Genomic DNA, 23,557 nt, shown 5'->3' with positions numbered 1-23,557 from the left:
GCATCTTTCTCGAAATCCCACTGAACATTTGAATGTGACCTTTGAAGGAAAGTGGTTTGGAAGGAATGGACGTATTAGGTGGCCAGCCAGATCGCCTGACTTAACATAATTGGATTTTTTTTTAATCAGGGTTTTATAAAAGAAGTTGTTTATAGAAATCCACCTACAACGGCAGATAATACGAGATGCGCTTGCTCAAGCGATTCCACAAATGTTTACATAAAGTAGAAAGAAAAGTTCAGGAACGTATTTATTTATGTTTTGAACAAATCAGAGGACATATTGAACACTTCATGTAATAATAATAATAATAATAATAATAAAATGATTAATATTTTGAATATGCTTGTTTAAAACCCCTTGAGGCCGAAATTAATTGGAAAATTATGAAAGTGGAGAATAATAAGATTTTTTTATAAAAACGTGTTTATTGGCACAAGCTTATGTTTAAATAAGTCTTAAACAAATAAAAAATATACAGGATTATCCTGCAGGATGTGGATACTAATGGTAACCACTAGGACCTAAGTAAATAAGAAATTAAGATATTTTTTCTAATTTATAACTTAAAATGATTCAAAAGTCCATTATTTTGTGTAAAACAATGCGAAACAATTCTTTCTTTATTTAGACATAACCCAACTTCAACTATTAAGTTGAGCACTTCCAAATGGTTCTATGAACATCTGTTAAGGTACTACATTTAGCGCACCGAAGTGAGGTAGAGCCACCATTTGTGAGACTTTCTGTCAACTTCATAAAGACTTTTCATCATGTCAAAAGGGTCAACATATCCCATATGATTATTGTAATTAAGGATGATCTTTGGACATGGTAAATCTTCAGAAAAACCATTCTTATTTTTTCTGGTAGTAGTTTCCATAATTCACTAGAACACTTCGGCAGTCCATCCATTTGAGTGCAGCTATTCCATTTTTTGAAACACGCCAATCGGCATCTCCACGTTTCATGCGCCTTTGTTTTCTTTGAGTTCGGGAAAATGTTTCCGCCTCTTACGAATAGTTCCACAAGAGATTATTAAAATAATAGTAAAAAAAAACTTTGTGGTTTTTGTTCACCAATGTCCGAGTGAGATTCGTGACAACTCTATGACCCAATTTTGTTTCTGTGACTTGATCAACTTTACCACTAAAAATTTCAAATTCGCACATATATCTTGTTGAAAATCCTGAAAAAGTCGTTTTCGACGTCCGTTTTTGAAGCCAAAAATGGGCATCAAAAATGCCACATCTTGGCTACCGTAAAAGCTACGACCTTGCGGATGGTCTCGTTGGATTCAGAATGACGAAACTAAGACAAAACCGTTGGAATTTTCCCGATAGCTCCCATAGAAACCGAGATATCGACCTTCAAAGTTTGGAATTTTTCATTTTTCGGGTATACCCCCCCGTATCGAATTTTTTCACCAAAAATTGATTTTTTTCGAAATCAAACTAAGTATACCAGCGTCTTATTCTGATCATTTAGATTACGAAAACATCGGGTTATAACAGGATCCGAGCAGAACTAAGGGAATAAGAGCACTTTGAAAATCCTGAAAAAGTCGTTTTCGACGTCCGTTTTTGAGGCCAAAAATGGGCATCAAAAATGCCATATCTCGGCTATCGTAAAAGCTACAACCTTGCGGATGGTCTCGTTGGATTTAGAATGACAAAACTAAGACAAAACCGTTGGAATTTTCCCGATAGCTCCCATAGAAGCCGAGATATCGACCTTCAAAGTTTGGACTTTTTCATTTTTCGGGTATACCCCCCCGTATCGAATTTTTTCACCAAAAATTGATTTTTTTCAAAATCAAACTAAGTATACCAGCGTCTTATTCTGATCATCTAGATTACGAAAACACCGGGTTATAACAGGATCCGAGCAGAACTAACGGAATGAGAGCACTTTGAAAATCCTGAAAAAGTCGTTTTCGACGTCCGTTTTTGAAGCCAAAAATGGGCATCAAAAATGCCACATCTCGGCTACCGTAAAAGCTACGACCTTGCGGATGGTCTCGTTGGATTTAGAATGACGAAACTAAGACAAAACCGTTGGAATTTTCCCGATAGCTCCCATAGAAGCCGAGATATCGACCTTCAAAGTTTGGAATTTTTCATTTTTCGGGTATACCCCCCCGTATCGAATTTTTTCACCAAAAATTGATTTTTTTCGAAATCAAACTAAGTATACCAGCGTCTTATTCTGATTATCTAGATTACGAAAACACCGGGTTATAACAGGATCCGAGCAGAACAAAGGGAATGAGAGCACTTTGAAAATCCTGAAAAAGTCGTTTTCGACGTCCGTTTTTGAGGCCAAAAATGGGCATCAAAAATGCCATATCTCGGCTATCGTAAAAGCTACAACCTTGCGGATGGTCTCGTTGGATTTAGAATGACGAAACTAAGACAAAACCGTTGGAATTTTCCCGATAGCTCCTATAGAAGCCGAGATATCGACCTTCAAAGTTTGGAATTTTTCATTTTTCGGGTATACCCCCCCGTATCGAATTTTTTCACCAAAAATAGATTTTTTTCGAAATCAAACTAAGTATACCAGCGTCTTATTCTGATCATTTAGATTACGAAAACATCGGGTTATAACAGGATCCGAGCAGAACTAAGGGAATAAGAGCACTTTGAAAATCCTGAAAAAGTCGTTTTCGACGTCCGTTTTTGAGGCCAAAAATGGGCATCAAAAATGCCATATCTCGGCTATCGTAAAAGCTACAACCTTGCGGATGGTCTCGTTGGATTTAGAATGACGAAACTAAGACAAAACCGTTGGAATTTTCCCGATAGCTCCTATAGAAGCCGAGATATCGACCTTCAAAGTTTGGAATTTTTAATTTTTCGGGTATACCCCCCCGTATCGAATTTTTTCACCAAAAATAGATTTTTTTCGAAATCAAACTAAGTATACCAGCGTCTTATTCTGATCATTTAGATTACGAAAACATCGGGTTATAACAGGATCCGAGCAGAACTAAGGGAATAAGAGCACTTTGAAAATCCTGAAAAAGTCGTTTTCGACGTCCGTTTTTGAGGCCAAAAATGGGCATCAAAAATGCCATATCTCGGCTATCGTAAAAGCTACAACCTTGCGGATGGTCTCGTTGGATTTAGAATGACAAAACTAAGACAAAGCCGTTGGAATTTTCCCGATAGCTCCCATAGAAGCCGAGATATCGACCTTCAAAGTTTGGACTTTTTCATTTTTCGGGTATACCCCCCCGTATCGAATTTTTTCACCAAAAATTGATTTTTTTCAAAATCAAACTAAGTATACCAGCGTCTTATTCTGATCATTTAGATTACGAAAACACCGGGTTATAACAGGATCCGAGCAGAACTAAGGGAATGAGAGCACTTTGAAAATCCTGAAAAAGTCGTTTTCGACGTCCGTTTTTGAGGCCAAAAATGGGCATCAAAAATGCCATATCTCGGCTATCGTAAAAGCTACAACCTTGCGGATGGTCTCGTTGGATTTAGAATGACGAAACTAAGACAAAACCGTTGGAATTTTCCCGATAGCTCCTATAGAAGCCGAGATATCGACCTTCAAAGTTTGGAATTTTTAATTTTTCGGGTATACCCCCCCGTATCGAATTTTTTCACCAAAAATAGATTTTTTTCGAAATCAAACTAAGTATACCAGCGTCTTATTCTGATCATTTAGATTACGAAAACATCGGGTTATAACAGGATCCGAGCAGAACTAAGGGAATAAGAGCACTTTGAAAATCCTGAAAAAGTCGTTTTCGACGTCCGTTTTTGAGGCCAAAAATGGGCATCAAAAATGCCATATCTCGGCTATCGTAAAAGCTACAACCTTGCGGATGGTCTCGTTGGATTTAGAATGACAAAACTAAGACAAAGCCGTTGGAATTTTCCCGATAGCTCCCATAGAAGCCGAGATATCGACCTTCAAAGTTTGGACTTTTTCATTTTTCGGGTATACCCCCCCGTATCGAATTTTTTCACCAAAAATTGATTTTTTTCAAAATCAAACTAAGTATACCAGCGTCTTATTCTGATCATTTAGATTACGAAAACACCGGGTTATAACAGGATCCGAGCAGAACTAAGGGAATGAGAGCACTTTGAAAATCCTGAAAAAGTCGTTTTCGACGTCCGTTTTTGAGGCCAAAAATGGGCATCAAAAATGCCATATCTCGGCTATCGTAAAAGCTACAACCTTGCGGATGGTCTCGTTGGATTTAGAATGACAAAACTAAGACAAAGCCGTTGGAATTTTCCCGATAGCTCCCATAGAAGCCGAGATATCGACCTTCAAAGTTTGGACTTTTTCATTTTTCGGGTATACCCCCCCGTATCGAATTTTTTCACCAAAAATTGATTTTTTTCAAAATCAAACTAAGTATACCAGCGTCTTATTCTGATCATTTAGATTACGAAAACACCGGGTTATAACAGGATCCGAGCAGAACTAAGGGAATGAGAGCACTTTGAAAATCCTGAAAAAGTCGTTTTCGACGTCCGTTTTTGAGGCCAAAAATGGGCATCAAAAATGCCATATCTCGGCTATCGTAAAAGCTACAACCTTGCGGATGGTCTCGTTGGATTTAGAATGACGAAACTAAGACAAAACCGTTGGAATTTTCCCGATAGCTCCTATAGAAGCCGAGATATCGACCTTCAAAGTTTGGAATTTTTAATTTTTCGGGTATACCCCCCCGTATCGAATTTTTTCACCAAAAATAGATTTTTTTCGAAATCAAACTAAGTATACCAGCGTCTTATTCTGATCATTTAGATTACGAAAACATCGGGTTATAACAGGATCCGAGCAGAACTAAGGGAATAAGAGCACTTTGAAAATCCTGAAAAAGTCGTTTTCGACGTCCGTTTTTGAGGCCAAAAATGGGCATCAAAAATGCCATATCTCGGCTATCGTAAAAGCTACAACCTTGCGGATGGTCTCGTTGGATTTAGAATGACAAAACTAAGACAAAGCCGTTGGAATTTTCCCGATAGCTCCCATAGAAGCCGAGATATCGACCTTCAAAGTTTGGACTTTTTCATTTTTCGGGTATACCCCCCCGTATCGAATTTTTTCACCAAAAATTGATTTTTTTCAAAATCAAACTAAGTATACCAGCGTCTTATTCTGATCATTTAGATTACGAAAACACCGGGTTATAACAGGATCCGAGCAGAACTAAGGGAATGAGAGCACTTTGAAAATCCTGAAAAAGTCGTTTTCGACGTCCGTTTTTGAGGCCAAAAATGGGCATCAAAAATGCCATATCTCGGCTATCGTAAAAGCTACAACCTTGCGGATGGTCTCGTTGGATTTAGAATGACGAAACTAAGACAAAACCGTTGGAATTTTCCCGATAGCTCCTATAGAAGCCGAGATATCGACCTTCAAAGTTTGGAATTTTTAATTTTTCGGGTATACCCCCCCGTATCGAATTTTTTCACCAAAAATAGATTTTTTTCGAAATCAAACTAAGTATACCAGCGTCTTATTCTGATCATTTAGATTACGAAAACATCGGGTTATAACAGGATCCGAGCAGAACTAAGGGAATAAGAGCACTTTGAAAATCCTGAAAAAGTCGTTTTCGACGTCCGTTTTTGAGGCCAAAAATGGGCATCAAAAATGCCATATCTCGGCTATCGTAAAAGCTACAACCTTGCGGATGGTCTCGTTGGATTTAGAATGACAAAACTAAGACAAAGCCGTTGGAATTTTCCCGATAGCTCCCATAGAAGCCGAGATATCGACCTTCAAAGTTTGGACTTTTTCATTTTTCGGGTATACCCCCCCGTATCGAATTTTTTCACCAAAAATTGATTTTTTTCAAAATCAAACTAAGTATACCAGCGTCTTATTCTGATCATTTAGATTACGAAAACACCGGGTTATAACAGGATCCGAGCAGAACTAAGGGAATGAGAGCACTTTGAAAATCCTGAAAAAGTCGTTTTCGACGTCCGTTTTTGAGGCCAAAAATGGGCATCAAAAATGCCATATCTCGGCTATCGTAAAAGCTACAACCTTGCGGATGGTCTCGTTGGATTTAGAATGGCGAAACTAAGACAAAACCGTTGGAATTTTCCCGATAGCTCCTATAGAAGCCAAGATATCGACCTTCAAAGTTTGGAATTTTTCATTTTTCGGGTATATCCCCCCGTATCGAATTTTTTCACCAAAAATTGATTTTTTTCGAAATCAAACTAAGTATACCAGCGTCTTATTCTGATCATCTAGATTACGAAAACACCGGGTTATAACAGGATCCGAGCAGAACTAAGGGAATGAGAGCACTTTGAAAATCCTGAAAAAGTCGTTTTCGACGTCCGTTTTTGAGGCCAAAAATGGGCATCAAAAATGCCATATCTCGGCTATCGTAAAAGCTACAACCTTGCGGATGGTCTCGTTGGATTTAGAATGACGAAACTAAGACAAAACCGTTGGAATTTTCCCGATAGCTCCTATAGAAGCCAAGATATCGACCTTCAAAGTTTGGAATTTTTCATTTTTCGGGTATATCCCCCCGTATCGAATTTTTTCACCAAAAATTGATTTTTTTCGAAATCAAACTAAGTATACCAGCGTCTTATTCTGATCATTTAGATTACGAAAACATCGGGTTATAACAGGATCCGAGCAGAACTAAGGGAATGAGAGCACTTTGAAAATCCTGAAAAAGTCGTTTTCGACGTCCGTTTTTGAGGCCAAAAATGGGCATCAAAAATGCCATATCTCGGCTATCGTAAAAGCTACAACCTTGCGGATGGTCTCGTTGGATTTAGAATGACGAAACTAAGACAAAACCGTTGGAATTTTCCCGATAGCTCCTATAGAAGCCGAGATATCGACCTTCAAAGTTTGGAATTTTTCATTTTTCGGGTATATCCCCCCGTATCGAATTTTTTCACCAAAAATTGATTTTTTTCGAAATCAAACTAAGTATACCAGCGTCTTATTCTGATCATTTAGATTACGAAAACATCGGGTTATAACAGGATCCGAGCAGAACTAAGGGAATGAGAGCACTTTGAAAATCCTGAAAAAGTCGTTTTCGACGTCCGCTTCATCGGAAGCTACTACGCCCTTTGAACTTTATCATGCTCTGGTCGTTTCATGGACGACATAAATGTTTCTTGAAGCTTAGAAAGTAATGGTCTTACTTTATATAGCTTATCGTAATTTTGTTCACCTTTTTTTGTATGAAGTAAATTATTATTGAGGTGAATATTACTTAGCAACCAAGCAAATCTGTCTCTACTAATAGCGGAACTAATAAAAGAATCCCTCATTTCCTTATCATAGGACCAGTAATCTTTGAAGCTTGGCAGTTTTTCCAAACTCATTAGAATATTAACTCCCAAACAAAAAAATTTTAATCTCCTTTTCAGTAGTTGGTTTGAAATTTCTTCCTTCACCATATTTCTGAAATGCATATAGGTTCGTCTGAAACACTACATGGGTGATGAAATCTTCGGGAAACAAATGTAAAAATACATCAGTCGGAGTCTCGATATTATCAGGCAATATTGGACCAGTTGATTCTGTGAAAGTACCTGCTTTGTTACTGTTAGAAATATCGTTAGTCCAATAATCTGGAAGGAAGACGTCGGGTAGTCTGGCGAGCGGAATGTCATCATCGCTGTCCCAGTGTAAATCGTTAGCAGCAACGTCGTTATTTTCGATAATAAGATTCATATTTTCGATGTCAAAAACTTCGTCGTTATTGCTCGGACCATCAGGCGGTTGCGATTCATCATTGATAACCTCATCTAAGTCTTCTGCAAGAGATTCATCATCGCTTGGTATTTCTTCCAGAAGGTCGAAAAAACGATTCGGGTCCATTCAAGTTCAGAAAACTTCCAGGCAGCCATATTATCTGAAAAGTATATAATATATATTAAAAAATATGATTTATCATGTCTTATTGTGGTTTTCACACACATGACCAAGATTGGGAATCAATTGGCAGACGAGAAAACCATATTTAAAAAAAGTCAAATTTTCCTAGTGGTTACTAGGGGGAACCACACAAAAGCTGATCACAGAAAGTCCATTCAAAAAAATACAGACCATTTTTTACACTAGAATATATACATTTGTTGAAACACTGCTATTTTTGAAGCAAAAATATCACAAAAACTAAAGAATGAACACAAAACTATTTTATAACCTTGAAACACTCCATGCACGATCAATTCTGTTCCATAAATTAGGTTAAACACGACTAATAATCGATTGGAACCGACTAGCGAGATAAGGTTATGCATAGGCAACACAACAAACACCGTGGTCATCATGTGTTACCGGCAGGAAACTATACTAGTGTGAATATTAGTAGTGTGGTTTTCACTGATAACCAGTTGTCCTCAAAGGGTTAATTATTATCGTGAATATTTTAGAAATTACTAAAGATAGCTAATAATATGAATGTCTTCCATAAACATTTTGTTCATAATGCTTACTGGATATAAACTGATGAGTTGTAAAGAAAGTGAGTTAGACCACTCAGTTGGTGCAACATGACAACATGAAGTATACACAATAAATGAAGTCAAACGAATTCGTTTGTAAATTTTGCTTTGATGTACCGCCTAGTCATGGAGATGTAGAGAACGTGAAACACATGCGTCTGCTAGGGTTCGTTGGGATGTACACATTGTTGTAGTAAGCTGTAACACAACTAGACTTTTTATTTTTGTCTATAACTCATCATCCCCGACTTATATACCTCTCTAACAATCATTGAACGAACGTTAAAATGTTCAAGGAGTGTCAAGTTTGTCTATTTTAAAATAAAATTGGTGGCCTCTTTCTTCTATATCGGTCAAGCATGTTGTATATCCAAAATATGTGTTAATTAAAATTTTAAAAATCTATATATTACATTGCTAATTTTTGTTTTGTTTCAGGTAAGCAGAGTTAGGTGTCGTCGTGGAATCATATTTTTAGCATCGTCGTATCGTAAGTAAATATGTATTTGGCTAAAGCCATAAACTAGTCTTGCCGTCATTAAAAAAAAACCGTCAACTGTAATTTCCTTTGTATTGGAAATTCTGCTGAAACTGAATTGCTGAAAATGAAATTTAATAATAATAAGAAGAAATTCTACTGAAATTCAAGACATTAATCAAGAATGGACCTAAGACACATAGTGCCGAAAAAAGATCCAACGGATTCTTAAGCACCAGTTTTTTCATTCAAAATGTGCAATGAATATAGGAACTATGTAATACTAATTATCGCTTTATGTAACAACTGTTTGAATGAACATCATATTACTATTATTTCAAATCTACTTTTAAAAATTAGATATTTTATTGGATGATGCTACCGCATCAGCAGAACTAAATTTACTTTTACTGATTTTTTATTATTAATTAAAAGAATTACGAGACATTTATTTCACTATTGTATTCAGTTTGTAAAAATACCCAAGTTGGTGAATTTAACAAACAACTCTTTTATTACTTTATATTAATATGTGTACAAAATGATGCATGTATTGCATCAACAATTAAGAGGAATATTAGCCGGATTAATTTTATCATGTTTATTGTACACGTAATCGTTGTGATATTCGAATTGCGTACTTGGTTATTTTTGTTGTTTTGCTCCAATTCCGTTATCAATTATCAGATAGAGATAATACGCCTGATATTGCTGCCATATTGCCAAATAATGAAAAACCAGATTTTTTATTTAACAAATTATAACGAGAATTTATTGTGTGAGTCATGTCCTCGGTCAACCAAAAGTTTTAACTATACCATGGAAAAATCATGCAATTTTAATAACCCATTCAAAGTAACCTTCATTGAGAAAATGATGATACCTCCAACAATTTTAAGGTTCTCAAAACTGTCCCATCATTTCCACACGAATCCACACGAAAAAAAGAAATCTTGCATCAGTTTTGAATTAATCAACCAGGATGAATTTAAACCCTCCACTTATTACGCAGGTTTTTATAGAAGAGTTATTGTACTTCCTTCAAAGAAAAAGAACAGAATAGAGTTTGCCAGAGCTCATTTTTCTTGGTCCCAAAATTGGAATGATTCTTCTAAATAATGGAAAGCAAACTATTTAGATCTGATGGAAAACATGAAGGGAGTAACATAATGGTATGTGGATGTTTTTCTCGATCTGAGACAGGGCCAATCGTTCAAGTGCAAATTAATCATCTTTACATCTTCTAGGAGTCGAAGTCACCAACAATGTGTTCTGGCATGACCACGTTGCCGAGATCGCCAGGGCAGCTTCCAAAAAACTCGGAGTGCTTTTCAAAACGAAAAAACTGTATACACCAGAACAGCTGCTGACTCTTTATAAGGCTCAAATACGCCCTTCCCTCGAGTATTGCTCGCATGTCTGGAGCTCTGCACCCAAGCATAGTTTAAAGCTGCTAGATTCTATACAGAAGAGAGCTATTCGTCTTATCGACAAACCAGAACTGACAAATAGTCTGGATAGTCTGGAGCACAGGAGAAAGGTGGCTGATCTATGTTTATTCTACCGTTATTATCACGGTAAGTGCTCCTCTGAGCTGGCAGGCCTGATCCCACCCAGGGCTGTTCCGGCAAGAAGGACGCGTCTAGCAGTTGCGGCTCATCAACATCGAGTCCACCTGCCTACCCCAAGGACGTCGCTGTATCGGGACTCATTTATCTGGAGAACATCTTCTTTGTGGAATGGCTTCCACCTCACATATTTCCCGACGCATACAACCTACAGCGATTCAAGATAAATGCCCACAAATATCTTCGCGCAAGCACCACTCCAAGAGTGACATAGGACTTTCCTCTTGTGCTTGTGTTTACCATAAAAAAAAAAAAAAATATATGCCCACTAACTACTAAATACTAAAAAAGTTTGACTGTCATTTTTTTTACATTTATTTAATATTCAGAGTGGAAAAAACCCACACATAACTCTGATTTCTATAACATTTGTACCTGCATGAATTTTTTCGCTCATTTCTGTTTGGTTGCAATGGAGATCAACGTTGTTTTTCTAAATAGAACACTCTGGATGTGACTGCATGTTTGGATTCTACTGAGAAAAGTACGTTTTTGTTTCTAATTGTCACCTATTTTCTAGAAGATCTAAAGCCTAGTGATAATTGTGAAAATAATTTTTTTGCAATGGAAATAAACGACTTGGAAATATTAGTGTGTGCCTAGTCTAAGGACTTCATAGAAATTCTTCCGGTTACTTCATGTAAGCATAATGCAGTTAAAATCAATGAGTTCATTAAACATATCCAGTAAGAACTGGAAGGTCCTGTTGGTCTGAGAGCAATATTAGAACCATAGAACATTGAAAGGCTGGAATTAGTAAACAACAACTTTGTTTGAGTATCAAGTAGGGGACTTGGAAGACTTTGAACAATTTTTATTAGAAGCAATTTTACTCTATGGTACATACATCCCTGACGAACATACAAAAAGATCCAAACCGATTACGAGTGACTTTATACTAAAATAATGTGCATAGGCAAAAACATTGACATAGTACACTTGATATAATATCATGCTGTACATACAAAGCCTCTCGACCAAAAATAAGACAACAAAATTGTAAAACGAACCATTACTTTGCTCAAATCATTTATTTTTGAACCGCACGACCTCCGAGTCAGTCAAACTCTTTGTTTCTCGCTGCCCCCGTACGCCATCATTAATCTCCCAGACAAATGAAAGAAGTTTTTCTGAAAAATGTCTGCCATTATCGTCGGTGCCCTTACCAGTCACCCGTTTTTGTGTCTTTTCCTTTTATTCGTCACCTCTAATTTGTAATCCCTTTTAGTTTGCTTCTAGGACATAATTTGATCTATGACGACGAAGTAAATGCTCAGTTTCTCCATGCAGAAAAAAACGTTTTGTTGTGGTAATTATTGATGTGACGTGTTAAATAGTATCCGATGAAGCAGGGACAAGGTCACCGAATCAAGTAAATTCCCATGGTTTTTGGGTAGGTAGCTTTTTTACAGTCAATTCATAAGAGGCCTTTTTAAATTTATTATTTACATGATTCTAGGTATTTTTTTTTAGCGCACACCTACAGCATGGAATATTATGAAGTTAAGCAAACCACCATTAAGCAGAACTAATTCTGTGAGTCCGAGTATGATTTTTCGGGTCCAACATAAGTGTTGCCAATGACAAAATTAAGGTCAATCAAAACCCAGAGATAGAAGCATAATATTTATTGTTAAAAAATAAAAGTGAACAAGCTTTATTTTATTATTGCTTTTTTTTTAGGTCTTATGTTTATATAAAATTAGTTTTATATAGTTTTAACGTCTCTTTTTTACTCTTAATTTGAAACCATGGGAACACTGAATCCAAATTCATCGAAAATAACAGATAATGCGAACATTTGTAAGGGAATTATCATTCAGTTAATTGCTATTATAATCAACAATTTTTAAAAGAAACATTTACGTAATTACGAGTAGGGTAAAGTCGGGAGAGATGGCCACCGTTTTCAATAGTAGGCGCCTGTGAATTTTTGGTGGGGGATATGTCTTACGATTATTTTTTTTATCATAGCCTATTTATCATCCTAACAGGTAGATAAATAAATACGATTAAAATACTTTTATTTTTTTTTATTATTATTAGTATAGAAAAAAGCTACATGTGGCCATCTCTCCCTGTTTGATGGGGAGAGTTGGCCAATGCAGTGAGGAAGAGACGGCCACCGTCTAAAAAAAAAATAAATAAAAAAACATCTGAAATTAACATATTATTCATAGGATTAATAAAAAAGATAGTCATTAGCAAGTATTTTGCTTCTTTTGAAACGCAGATTGACCACAATTTTGGCAAGTATTTATATAATGAGCGCAATTTTCATGAAACCACTTTTGGCATATTATGCACTGCAACCAATCTTCCTTTTTTCGGGTGTTGTTGTAGCTTTCTCCGCATCCCGCACTGCCGTATCATCCACTTCGGAAAGGGTATCGCTTTCCTCTTCATACTGAATTTCTATGTCCTCCTCATCATCAGAGCTAGGTGAAGGTGAGCGTTTTCCCTTTTGAACATTCGTCTTTCCTCGAATTTTATATTTTGTGGGGTCGTTGAGTTTTTTATTTTTCTTTTTGCGGACCGCTCTCTCACAGTTGCAATATGTTCAGGAGAGGTTAAAAGGGTAGCAACCTTCTTTGCTCGTTTTTTTGCAGAAACAACTAGTTTGGGTGTGGGATTAATCTGATCAAGAAGTTTCCCAGGTGGCAAATCTGGAAGAGTTGTTCCTTCCACTGGAGTTGTACATCGAGGAGGTTCTGATGTGTCAGCACGGCTACAGGATGGCACTGCATCATCCATCATATTGATTGGGTGTCTAACTTCTTGTGGTTCTGCCGCCTTATTTTCTTGAGAAATGAAATGTTGACTGTTTATTACTTGTGTGAGTGTTTCCTGGCGTCCTGTGGTTTCGCTGTTTATTATTCGATCAGAAACTGTGTATGCATAATCCGGTATGGAATCGGGGTTAAATGGAAATATGCCAGTGGCTCTGAAGCCGTACATTGCATTTCCAGCGGTCGCTGACTTTCCCCAGCTTTTCATTAGAACTTCACCAAATTGAAGACGCCCTAATTTCCTTCCCGGGTGACTGTGCATCCATTCTCTACAAGCTTGATAGTAGAATGACTTCAAAGACTTAAACAAAGCTCTATCGAGAGGTTGCAAATAATGAGTGGTATACAACAAAATGACATTATTTGCCTCAGCTGTTTCTAGAAGTTCAACACAGGAACAATGAGATGCATGCCCATCAAGAATTAGTAATGTCTTCTCCTTTTACGAGGCAAGAAGTGGTTTTTGAACCAATCCAAAAAAATTTTAGCAGTAACATAGGCTGATTTTTGAGACATGACAATATGTGAGCCAGGCGGCACTGAATCGGTCCACTCACTCTTCAAATTCTTGCCTTTAAATATGCAGACTGGTGGCAGAAAAACACCCTCTGCATTACAGCATGCGATGCACGAGATTGTCTCACCCTTTTCCCCCGATGTTACTGTAACAACATCCTTTGCTGCTTTTTCGGCTAAAACATGGCCAGGTCGATTATTAAGTTGCAGGCCTGTTTCATCAACGTTATAGATGCACCGAGGTTTCTCGAAAAGATTATTTTCTTCCAGTATTTCTTGCAGAAGTTTGAAATAATTTCCTACATCTAAACGGTTCATGCCCTCACCTCGCCCTAGGAAAACACCTTCTGCCTTGCGAATGGACAAATCGGGGTGTCTTCTTAAAAAAGACCTAAACCAATCAGAACCGGCAGCTCCCTTTTCTTTATTGAACTTATGATTGATCTGTAGACTCTCCGCGAAATCGTACGCAAGTTTTCGTACATCGGGTATCCTCATTGGAAAACCATATTTTTGCGCTTTTTTAATATGTTGAATCAATTTGTTTTCATTTGACTCACCCAACATGCTATTCGGTCCCATTTTACCAGTTGTGGACACATTATTTTTTATTTTCCTTTCAAGGGTTTTTCTAGGAATTTCATAGTTTTTTTGAAGCGCCATTGACAGAACAACCATTTCTGACATCTTTAATTGCCCGTCTGAGATTTTCTTCAGTATAATTTCCACGATTTGAGTTTTTCCTTTTATAGTTCGTTGGCATTTTTTCGCAGCAAACACTGGAAACGAGGTCAAACTGCAAAAAAAAAACACGTTAAGACATATGGTCATCTATCCCTACTGTTAGGTGGCCATCACTCCCGAATGCTAGGGAGAGATGACCAAGGTGATAATCAAAAACCCCTGCACATTATTAATACATTTTTTTTTGTGGTTATCTGATTATCATTCTACTCACCTAATATGTTGAATTCGGCAGTAATTTTTCGCCCATACATTCACAGTAGAAGGTAACACAGATATATCATAAAATTTCACCGGTACGTGATATTGTTTTTATTATTACGGCGGTCAAATTCGACCTCGAGGTGAACATATACACACTGGCTGTGCTGATGCATAAATGATTATTGGCGGAGAGGGCTGGCAGCGCCATCGCATGGCGCGTTCTTCAAGTTTTAACCGACTCATCTCATCTCACCCGACTTTACTACGGAATTAAAGGTGTCCAAAAAAAAAACAAGAAAAGTAGCCACGTCCAGTGTCAGCTTTAAGACGAACCTCTCAACAAAACTATAAAATAGGTCAATTTGTAGAAAATTAAATTATGAAAATAATTAGCCACAGAAATGGATTAAAGAAAGTTGATAAAGCGCTTTGCTAATCTCTTCTTTTCCTTGGGGTCTAATGCCCTGGGGTCCTCCATTTAATCCCTTCGGATTTTTCTTGGCTTATTTCCGTTATAAAAAACTCTTTTGGAATAGTTGTAGGGAACGTATATTATGAATACAATTCTCTATTTAATTTCACAAATTTGCCTCTCAGCTGTACTGTAAGTCAGAAACATCGGTAATACCAAAAGACCTACATTTAAAAAAATGAAAATAAAAAACAATCATAATGTCGATTCATTAATAAATAAAATAATAGAAGTTGGTTAAATCAGTTCAATACATTGTGCAATATTATAATTTTGTCAATCCAAAACTGCCAGTAATCAATTGTTATTTTGCTTTTCTGGATATTTATGAAATCTTTGATGTTAGGTAATAGGGGCTTAAGTCAAAAAATATAGTTTTTCAGAAAACGTATGTGAAAATTTAAAAAATTGCTGTAAATCCGATTATTAATTTAAAGCCTGAAGTTTTTGATATTAGTCAGAGTATTTAATTCTTTTTTAGATCAAATACTATTCATTATCTACAAAAGTGTATTTTCCAAAATTTGAATGACTTAAGTCTTTATGAACAAAAAAAAAAGTTTTTTTTAGCTTACTGATTTTTAATAAAGGACTTATATTAGAATGGAGTAACTTTTAATAAGGCAAATAATATCAAAATACATGTTTTAAAAAACACAAACTAACTTTTTTTCCCTTAGAAACTAATTGATTCATTTAGCCTAAGTAAGTATTTAATTTTCTTCTTGTTCTAAGCTTCATCCACTAGATCTGGGTCATTATCAATAACTTTAGTATCGGTAGGTAAATTTTGATAAAATTGGTGAAACACTGGTGGCACCAAAGAAAGAAGCGAACACAAGTCTTTCTTTTTCTCCTTTGATATTGGAAGTAACCCTTTAGTATACAGTTCCTTAACTACCAAATCTTTTAGGTTTTGACTTTTGCCCCGTCTCAGAAAGCTTATAATTTTAAAATCTTTAGTATCAGATATAGAACTTTTGTAACGTACCATACCGCCATTATTATATTGTAGCCACTGCACATTATGCCAATAAAACTGTTCGCCTAATATATTTTTCTTTCTGTTGACCATTACTGATTTTAATAACCCGGAAAAATCCAAGAATTCATTTTGCTCCATTTCGTGGACTTTAAATTGTCTTTTTCTTCCAGTTGTTCTCACCAACTGGTACCAATCGTGTGGATGATATACTGGAAATGATTCTTGCACTTTGTATCCAGATATTACACTACTTAATATGTAGAAAGTAATTTTTCTTTATATTGTAAAAAATGTTAGTTTGTCCTCGTCAATGATGTTTGTAATAAAAATAAATTTATCCTCCAAGCATCTTTTGCATCATTTGCAGATGACTTTTTCGGTAAATTGAATATATTGAAGATGCCTTTAACTCCAGAAAAATGGATTACATTGCAAAACGGTCGACCCAAATGATTCATTATTGAATATTTTAAAGTGCTTGGTTATGACGTTCTCTAAGGGAAATAATACCTTTCACTTCCCATCTATTAATAATAATTAAACTTTGATGTATGGTCTCATATGAGAGATTTCGCTTCGCAGCTGGAATTTAATACAGCGTAACAGAAGGGATTTCTCTCCTGAAGTTATGAAGCTTGTGTATTTTACTTATGTTCTCCAACGTCTAGAGTATTTTAGAGTTTTATAAGTGTGACTTCCCTTATCTATGTTTATTTAGAGCAAAAGTATTGAAAGAGCACAGGATAGGTTTTTTTAATATTACACTTACGACCAGAAGTGCATTTTATTGAAAGCAGCAAGATTCATTTACAAAATGTAAAAAAATAATTAAAATTGTGGTGAGATCTGCTTATTCATGTTGTAATAAGTTAGTGATATTGACGAAAACATTTGATTTCCTCCAAATGGCTCAAACTACGAAGAGCGATAGTTTTACGATTTTTTACCCCAAACATTCCTTCTCGATTAAATTCTATGTTTCGTTGAGAAACTCAATATTCGACATAATATTATATCTGCGCCCTAAAACTTCCCTCAAGACCCGTAGTTATATACCCAGACGTAGTAAAAATTTATTGGAACCCTTTTCTATGCTTACAGAGAACGACACCGAATTGGCCCATGAAATCTCTCTCCTTAAAACGACAATTTCGTATTGGTCATCCCGACTGTCCCGTTTCGGTTATGGCCAGTAGCCTTCAAATTGATAGGAATTTAAAAACATGGATACACAGCGTAGAGGACGTCGAAGCGAGTTTTTTTTCGATTTTCTGCTCCTGATATGAACAGTAACGGAATAAAATAAAGCGGAATTTTTAGAACAAATAAGGAAGCGGTTTTTCCGTTATGGCACTCTGGAAATATGCCAAAGAGGGTTTATGATAAGGACTTCTAAATGGAAATGTTACAAAAACAACCATTAGCCGACAATTTTAATACTTTTTGTACTATATTTTCCGGTGGCTTTTAACGTTGCATCATTAAACATTCAGAAAGGAAGAAGTAAAAAATCGTTGCTAATCGGAATAAACATGAATACACACATGCACATAATATAGCAGCGTTACATTAAAAACCCATTTAGATGGGAAAGGCTGGCCTGGTTCTTTTATTGATTTTATCAAATAAATGCAGTAGTAATTATGATTTTCAATATTTTTTTCGATGTGTTTTAAGTAGGATTTATAGTATCAATTAAATGATCATATATTAACAAACTGGATCCCATGACAAGATATTGAGTTGATTATATAGTTAGCGAATTTACAGGGTATTCAGTGTCTTACATTGACTTCAATACATTTGGACTAAGTTATTAATTTTGCATATTCAATGTTAACGAATATTTATAGCCTCTTTATAAACTAATTTATATATCCCAGACCAAAAAGCAAATAGCTTAAAATATGGGCCTATTCCGATCTGGAAAGATGTTATTTGTTTTCACAAATTTTATTATAATATTTAAATACCATTATCAGTTCGTTGATTTTGCATTTTGTTTACCCATTTAAATTAGGACCAAAAAGTTATTGCCTAAAATATTGCATGAAAAATTTATTTTAAATTTATTTATTAGACGTCTAAGGGGAGCAGGATTATTTAGTAGAAGAGCTTCTAAAAAACCGCTAATCAGCAGGAAGAACCTGAAGGCCATATTCAACTTGCGAAAAAATATTTGCATTGGACACCCAAGGACTGGAAGAAAGTTTTTTTTACTGATGAAATTAAATTTAATTTATTTGGGTCTGGTGGAATATCGTGGGTACATTGTCCAGAAGGCAAAATATTTGATCCAAGGTATATAAAGCCTACTGTAGGGGATGGTGGTGGATCCTGCATGATATGGGGCTGCTTTTCTAGATACGGTATAAGACCATTACATGGTATTGCAGCTATTATACAGTGCATCCGTAAAGTAGCGTATAAATTCAATAAAAATGAAATGGACAGTTTCTGAAAAAAATGCCTTAATCCGTCGATTTTAATAATGGGTTTAGGGTTTTTCTACGTGGAAATCAAATATACAGGGTGACTCAAAAAAAAGATATGGCGGCATCAATATGTTTTTTAAAAGGAAACCACAATTTTTTGATTCAGAATCAGAAAGAACGCATTTTTACAAAGGATATGGTACGAATGAACAGTGGTTACATAAGCAATTTTGAACGAAAAACGATGATAAAATGTAAAATTAAAGAAATACCTATCTAAATGAAATGTTCGAATTGAGCACCGTTAACAACCTGACAAAAACCAAGGCGATTTAAAAATTCTTTTTTGAAGAGTATTCTTTCTTTCTTTTCCTGGGTATTTGTTCATTTAAATTTTCTAAACTCGCTGGTTTAGTGACATACACTTTAGTTTTTAAGTATTCCCATAAATAATAATCGAGGGGAGTTAAGTCTGGCGATCTGGGTGGCCATTCAATGAACCCTCATCTACCTATCCACCGATTTGAAAAAACTTCATCTAGATAACTGCGAACGGGTAAAGCATAGTGTGGCGGGGTTCCATCTTGCTGAAAAAAAGGTCACGTTGGTTCATGTCGAGTTCTTCCAAATTCGAATACAAAATTATCAGAGCGGGGAGAAGATCATTTTTTGAAGAAAGTGCAAATACCTCTCGCCAGTGAGAGTGTCATCAAAAAAGTAAGGTCCTAAAACTCTTCCTTCTACTATACTGCCGTGATTAGCAAAAACGCCGTATATGCACTTTTTGTTTTTTTACTTCAATAAGTTTGAAGTTACATTATTTATCTTTTCAAATTAGTAAAAAGGCCGTATCGAACGTAAAACCATCAAAACAGAATATCTAAAACGCCGTGTCTGTTATAATATTAAACAACTGCTCAGGATAAATGCCATATCTAATGGCTGTTTAAGAAAAATGTTGCATCTATTTTTTTTTTGTTTTTTGGCCTTGTGCGTGTTGCATCTAAATTTCAAGTGATTCATTTTTGCTAGGCAGTCATCAGCTGTGGCGTTTTTTCCAGCGAACTCGCCATCTTTCATCGGTACAGTTCCGTAGAGTCATGACAGGTCAGTTTGTTTTCGGATAGTTTCCACTATCTTTAACACAACTATTTTTAAAAAACATAGGATTTTCCGGATTTTGTGAAGGACGGCGGTACAAACCTTTAACAGTGGAAAAGTTGTTTTTTAACAGTTAAGGCTATTAAAAATGGTTTGAAATTCCTGAAACCTTTAATGGGTCCTTGTGGTTTTCCCGCAGAAAAAAGAGATGCTTTACTTAAGAGCCTTGAATAAGTTCTATCCGACAATTAGAGAGACTTCTGGTTGAATTTGCCTACTATTTATATATTGGACTAAAAAATTTTAAGTGTTAAAAGTGTATTATTCAACTTTTTTTAAAGTGTCTTATAAATATATCTTGTTTTGCTTTTTCACAGTTTTTTTTATTACTGCATTTTCAGAATACCAAAAACCTCTTTCATTGCTTAAGAAAAATGCAGTAGGGCGTTTTTGTATGAGAGGCTGTGTTAAGTTTTGTGTTAAATGATTAGCAAAAACGCAGTAAATGCGTTTTTAAAAAAAATGACAGATCTTGTCGTTTTTTTTCAGTAAGAATGTTTTTTTATTAACATTGAAAAAATATGATGCAGTAAAAAAGAAGTTTTAAAAAATCGTTTGGTACTGTTGAGCAATTTACTTAAAAACCATTTTCTCCGTTTCAACTTTTTTGCACATACGGCGTTTTTGCTAATCACGGCAGTATACCGCACCACACATTGACTTTTTGAGGGTGTAACATTCTAGTTTTTGGTCGCCCAGTATCGACAATTCTGTCTGTTTACATGGCCGTTTAGAGTAAAGGTTGCTTCGTCAAAAAATATTATCCCTTTTACAAAATTATTGTTATCATTACATAATCGTTGCATTAAGATCATTAATAACTGGTCACAAAATTTATTTCGGCGATCAAAATCATCTTCCGATAGCTCTTGAAATAAGAATATTTTATAAGGGTGGAACTTTGCTTTTTTCAATATTTTATGCACAGTTAGTAGATCGTGATAAATTAACATTAGAAGCCGTGCGTCTGTGATTGTGGCTTTGGGATTATCTTGGGCCCTTAAGCTTATCGTCAGTTATTGAACCCCGACCAGATTTTTGAGTATCCCGAACTTTGCTTCAACTCTGATTACCGTGCTTTGGCTAATACGCGACCAATCAGGATGAGTTGCATTAAACAACTGAACAACCTTCTTCTGAGTACGAGACATATCTCCGAAACCAATCATGCACAAGATTTCGATTCTTTCATGTTTGGTTAATTTTCCCATATTTCATACAACAACAATATAGGTAATAAAGTGTAGTTACTAATAAACTCAGGGTGACACTGCTTTCGCCTTTCAAAAATAATAAACACCACTTGCCAAATACTTCAAATAGTTGCTCCAAAATACATTCACTATTTGACACTGACAACAACAACGACAATACACAGAAAAAAATACTGTTGTGTTTCCAATTATTTGTTAGTATTTGGATGTTTTTTCATTGTTTTAAATATATTTATAATAGTTTCAATTCCATGTTATCCAAACGATTTGACCCTTAAGTTCAAGATAATTACAGCTACGCAATTAAATTTTAAATACTTTATGTCTCTATTTAATGATATATTGTGTCCCTCCAATACTGATATAAGCATTAATTTAATGAAAGCATTTATGTAATTTTAATATATATCATGCTTTTCATTGAAAAAAATATACTATTTATTTGATAATTAAAATCATTTGCTACAAACACATTATTCAGTAATTAATTTAAAATATATTTATTTTCTTTAAAACACAACTATTGCTGTCACAATACACCATGTTATTAATGCAATGTCTAAATTGTTCAGAGAATTACCCAGTAGTATTGGGCCAAAGACATCTTATATTAACTTCAATGATCCTTGTCGTTAACTCAACTACTTTGTACTCCCCTTGTAGATTGGTATATAATTTGGATCTACCAAATAGCGTAAATCTGTGCGGCGTGCCTGTGTGGAGGTGTCCTCCTGTCGCCTCGTCACTTGTCATTTTGGCTTGTTTGTTTCAAAAAGCAGCATTATGGTCCCAGCGCCTGCATGTTAATTTGTGTTCGTGCTAATTTAAATTGTGTGTTGTAGATCTATAATATTATTAATTATAGTACGATGGACGAGTTTTTAAAAAAACATGATTTAGAGGAGCTTATACCTATCTTTGAAGGTAAGTTCCTACCTCTGTATGTAATACATAATGTCAGACATGGTTGCAGTTTTCACGTTTTTTTAATTCATATATTATTATAATATATATATTATATAAATGAATAAATTTATTTGGTTTTGTATATTTCTAGTTCCTGTTTTATTTCTAGTCTGTTTCCTGTTCCTGTTTTCCTAGTGGTCTTAGAAATGAAGGAAAATGTTTTTTATTTTTTTTGACTTTTGGAACAAGTGTACATAATAGTGTATAATCAGTTATGCTTTATTACAAATAGATATAAAACATGACGTTTCGTCTCTGTTTCTTTTCTTTCTTTCTTTTTTTCTTTTTTGGTATAACTTATATGTAATACCCTAAAAAAATTTTTGACCTTTTTTAGCTGTCACATTGAGAAAGTCTTGTTTTTTTTGGCATGTTTTATATTTATTTGTAATAAGGCATAACTGATTATAGGTTGTACTTTTGGAAACTTTGTGGAACTTATTTCTTTCTTACTAACTCAAATACCTACAGAGTGATTATTAACCTATATGTATAAACTTGAAAAGTTATTGCTGATAACAAAAATAATGAAGAAAAAATGACGGTAAAATATTTTTAGATTCTAAAATAATTTGTGTTTTTACGAAAATCTGTATGAATTTTATGAGGTGGAATTTTATTTATAAAGGATGTTTTTTTTTTCAGCGATGGAATCAACTGATTACAACTTTGACATAATCAAAATGGTTTAAATGTTAACGGTTTCCATCGATAAATCCATCACTAAATAAAAAAATCGCCCTTTATAATCAAAATTCCACCTGATAAAGTTGATAATTTTTTGTGAACAAAAAACAAATTATTTCAAAATCTAAAAATATTTAACTAACATATTTTTTAATTTTTAGTTATTTGTCATCAGCAATAATTTCCCAAGTTTATGCGTATAAATTAAAAATCACCCTGCATTTAGATTTGAATCCAGATACCTATAATGTCAATTATAAGTTTTAATATCCTCAATTTTAATGAGCAATTTTTGCAAAATTACTAATTATTCTGACAATTAATGTATTAAATTCTTCCAATTGTAGTTAAGATTGGGGCAATTACAAATCTGACAAAATTCAAATACTATAATTCATTATTTTATAATGCACTACACTGGTAATCTATGAAACAACATGAGGCATCAAAACAATTCAACATGCGATCCTAACAAAAGAACCATAAAGTTAAGGCAAAAAAAAGTATTTTCAAATCGATTATAAACTACCCGTTTAATTCAATGAAACCTTGTAATTAAATCTTTCATTAAAATCCGATAACATCTTGTCATTGAATCCAAGATATGATATAATTAGTTACCAAATTTAGACTTGTAGTTGGATAAAACTCTACTGTAATTGAGGAATACTGAATGTAAGAAGTCATTGAATCAAAGCACAAGTCTTTGACAAAACGATAGATTTTTTTTGTGTGTAACAACTAAAAAACCAAAATACCAACATTTAATTTAGATATATCAGCAGGATAACGATTCTA

General features: G+C 34.9%; 1 protein-coding gene and 2 long non-coding RNA genes across 4 annotated transcripts in view; 1 reads left to right on the top strand and 2 right to left on the bottom strand.

The window, feature by feature from the left end:
- LOC126738201 (uncharacterized) overlaps positions 1-23,557 on the top strand; it is a 265,812-nt gene that overhangs the window by 35,606 nt on the left and 206,649 nt on the right. The gene's annotated exons all lie outside the window — the stretch shown is intronic.
- On the bottom strand, positions 373-6,820 carry LOC126738215 (uncharacterized). Of its 2 annotated transcripts, none has more exons than XR_007661257.1 (3): positions 6,127-6,820; positions 3,199-5,394; positions 373-2,832 (listed from the first exon to the last, which is right to left on the bottom strand). It is a non-coding gene; the product is annotated as an uncharacterized LOC126738215 (long non-coding RNA). The 2 variants fall into 2 exon arrangements; XR_007661256.1 differs by lacking the exon at positions 6,127-6,820 and having other exon boundaries at positions 373-1,641; positions 2,008-2,832; positions 3,199-6,114.
- On the bottom strand, positions 12,605-15,004 carry LOC126738216 (uncharacterized). The gene is made up of 2 exons (XR_007661258.1): positions 14,850-15,004; positions 12,605-14,687 (listed from the first exon to the last, which is right to left on the bottom strand). It is a non-coding gene; the product is annotated as an uncharacterized LOC126738216 (long non-coding RNA).

Source organism: Anthonomus grandis, chromosome 7, assembly GCF_022605725.1.
Source record: "Anthonomus grandis grandis chromosome 7, icAntGran1.3, whole genome shotgun sequence".
Taxonomy (NCBI): domain Eukaryota; kingdom Metazoa; phylum Arthropoda; class Insecta; order Coleoptera; family Curculionidae; genus Anthonomus; species Anthonomus grandis.
The sequence above is the reverse complement of the archived record's forward strand: the minus strand, read 5'-3'. Positions and strand labels throughout refer to the sequence as shown.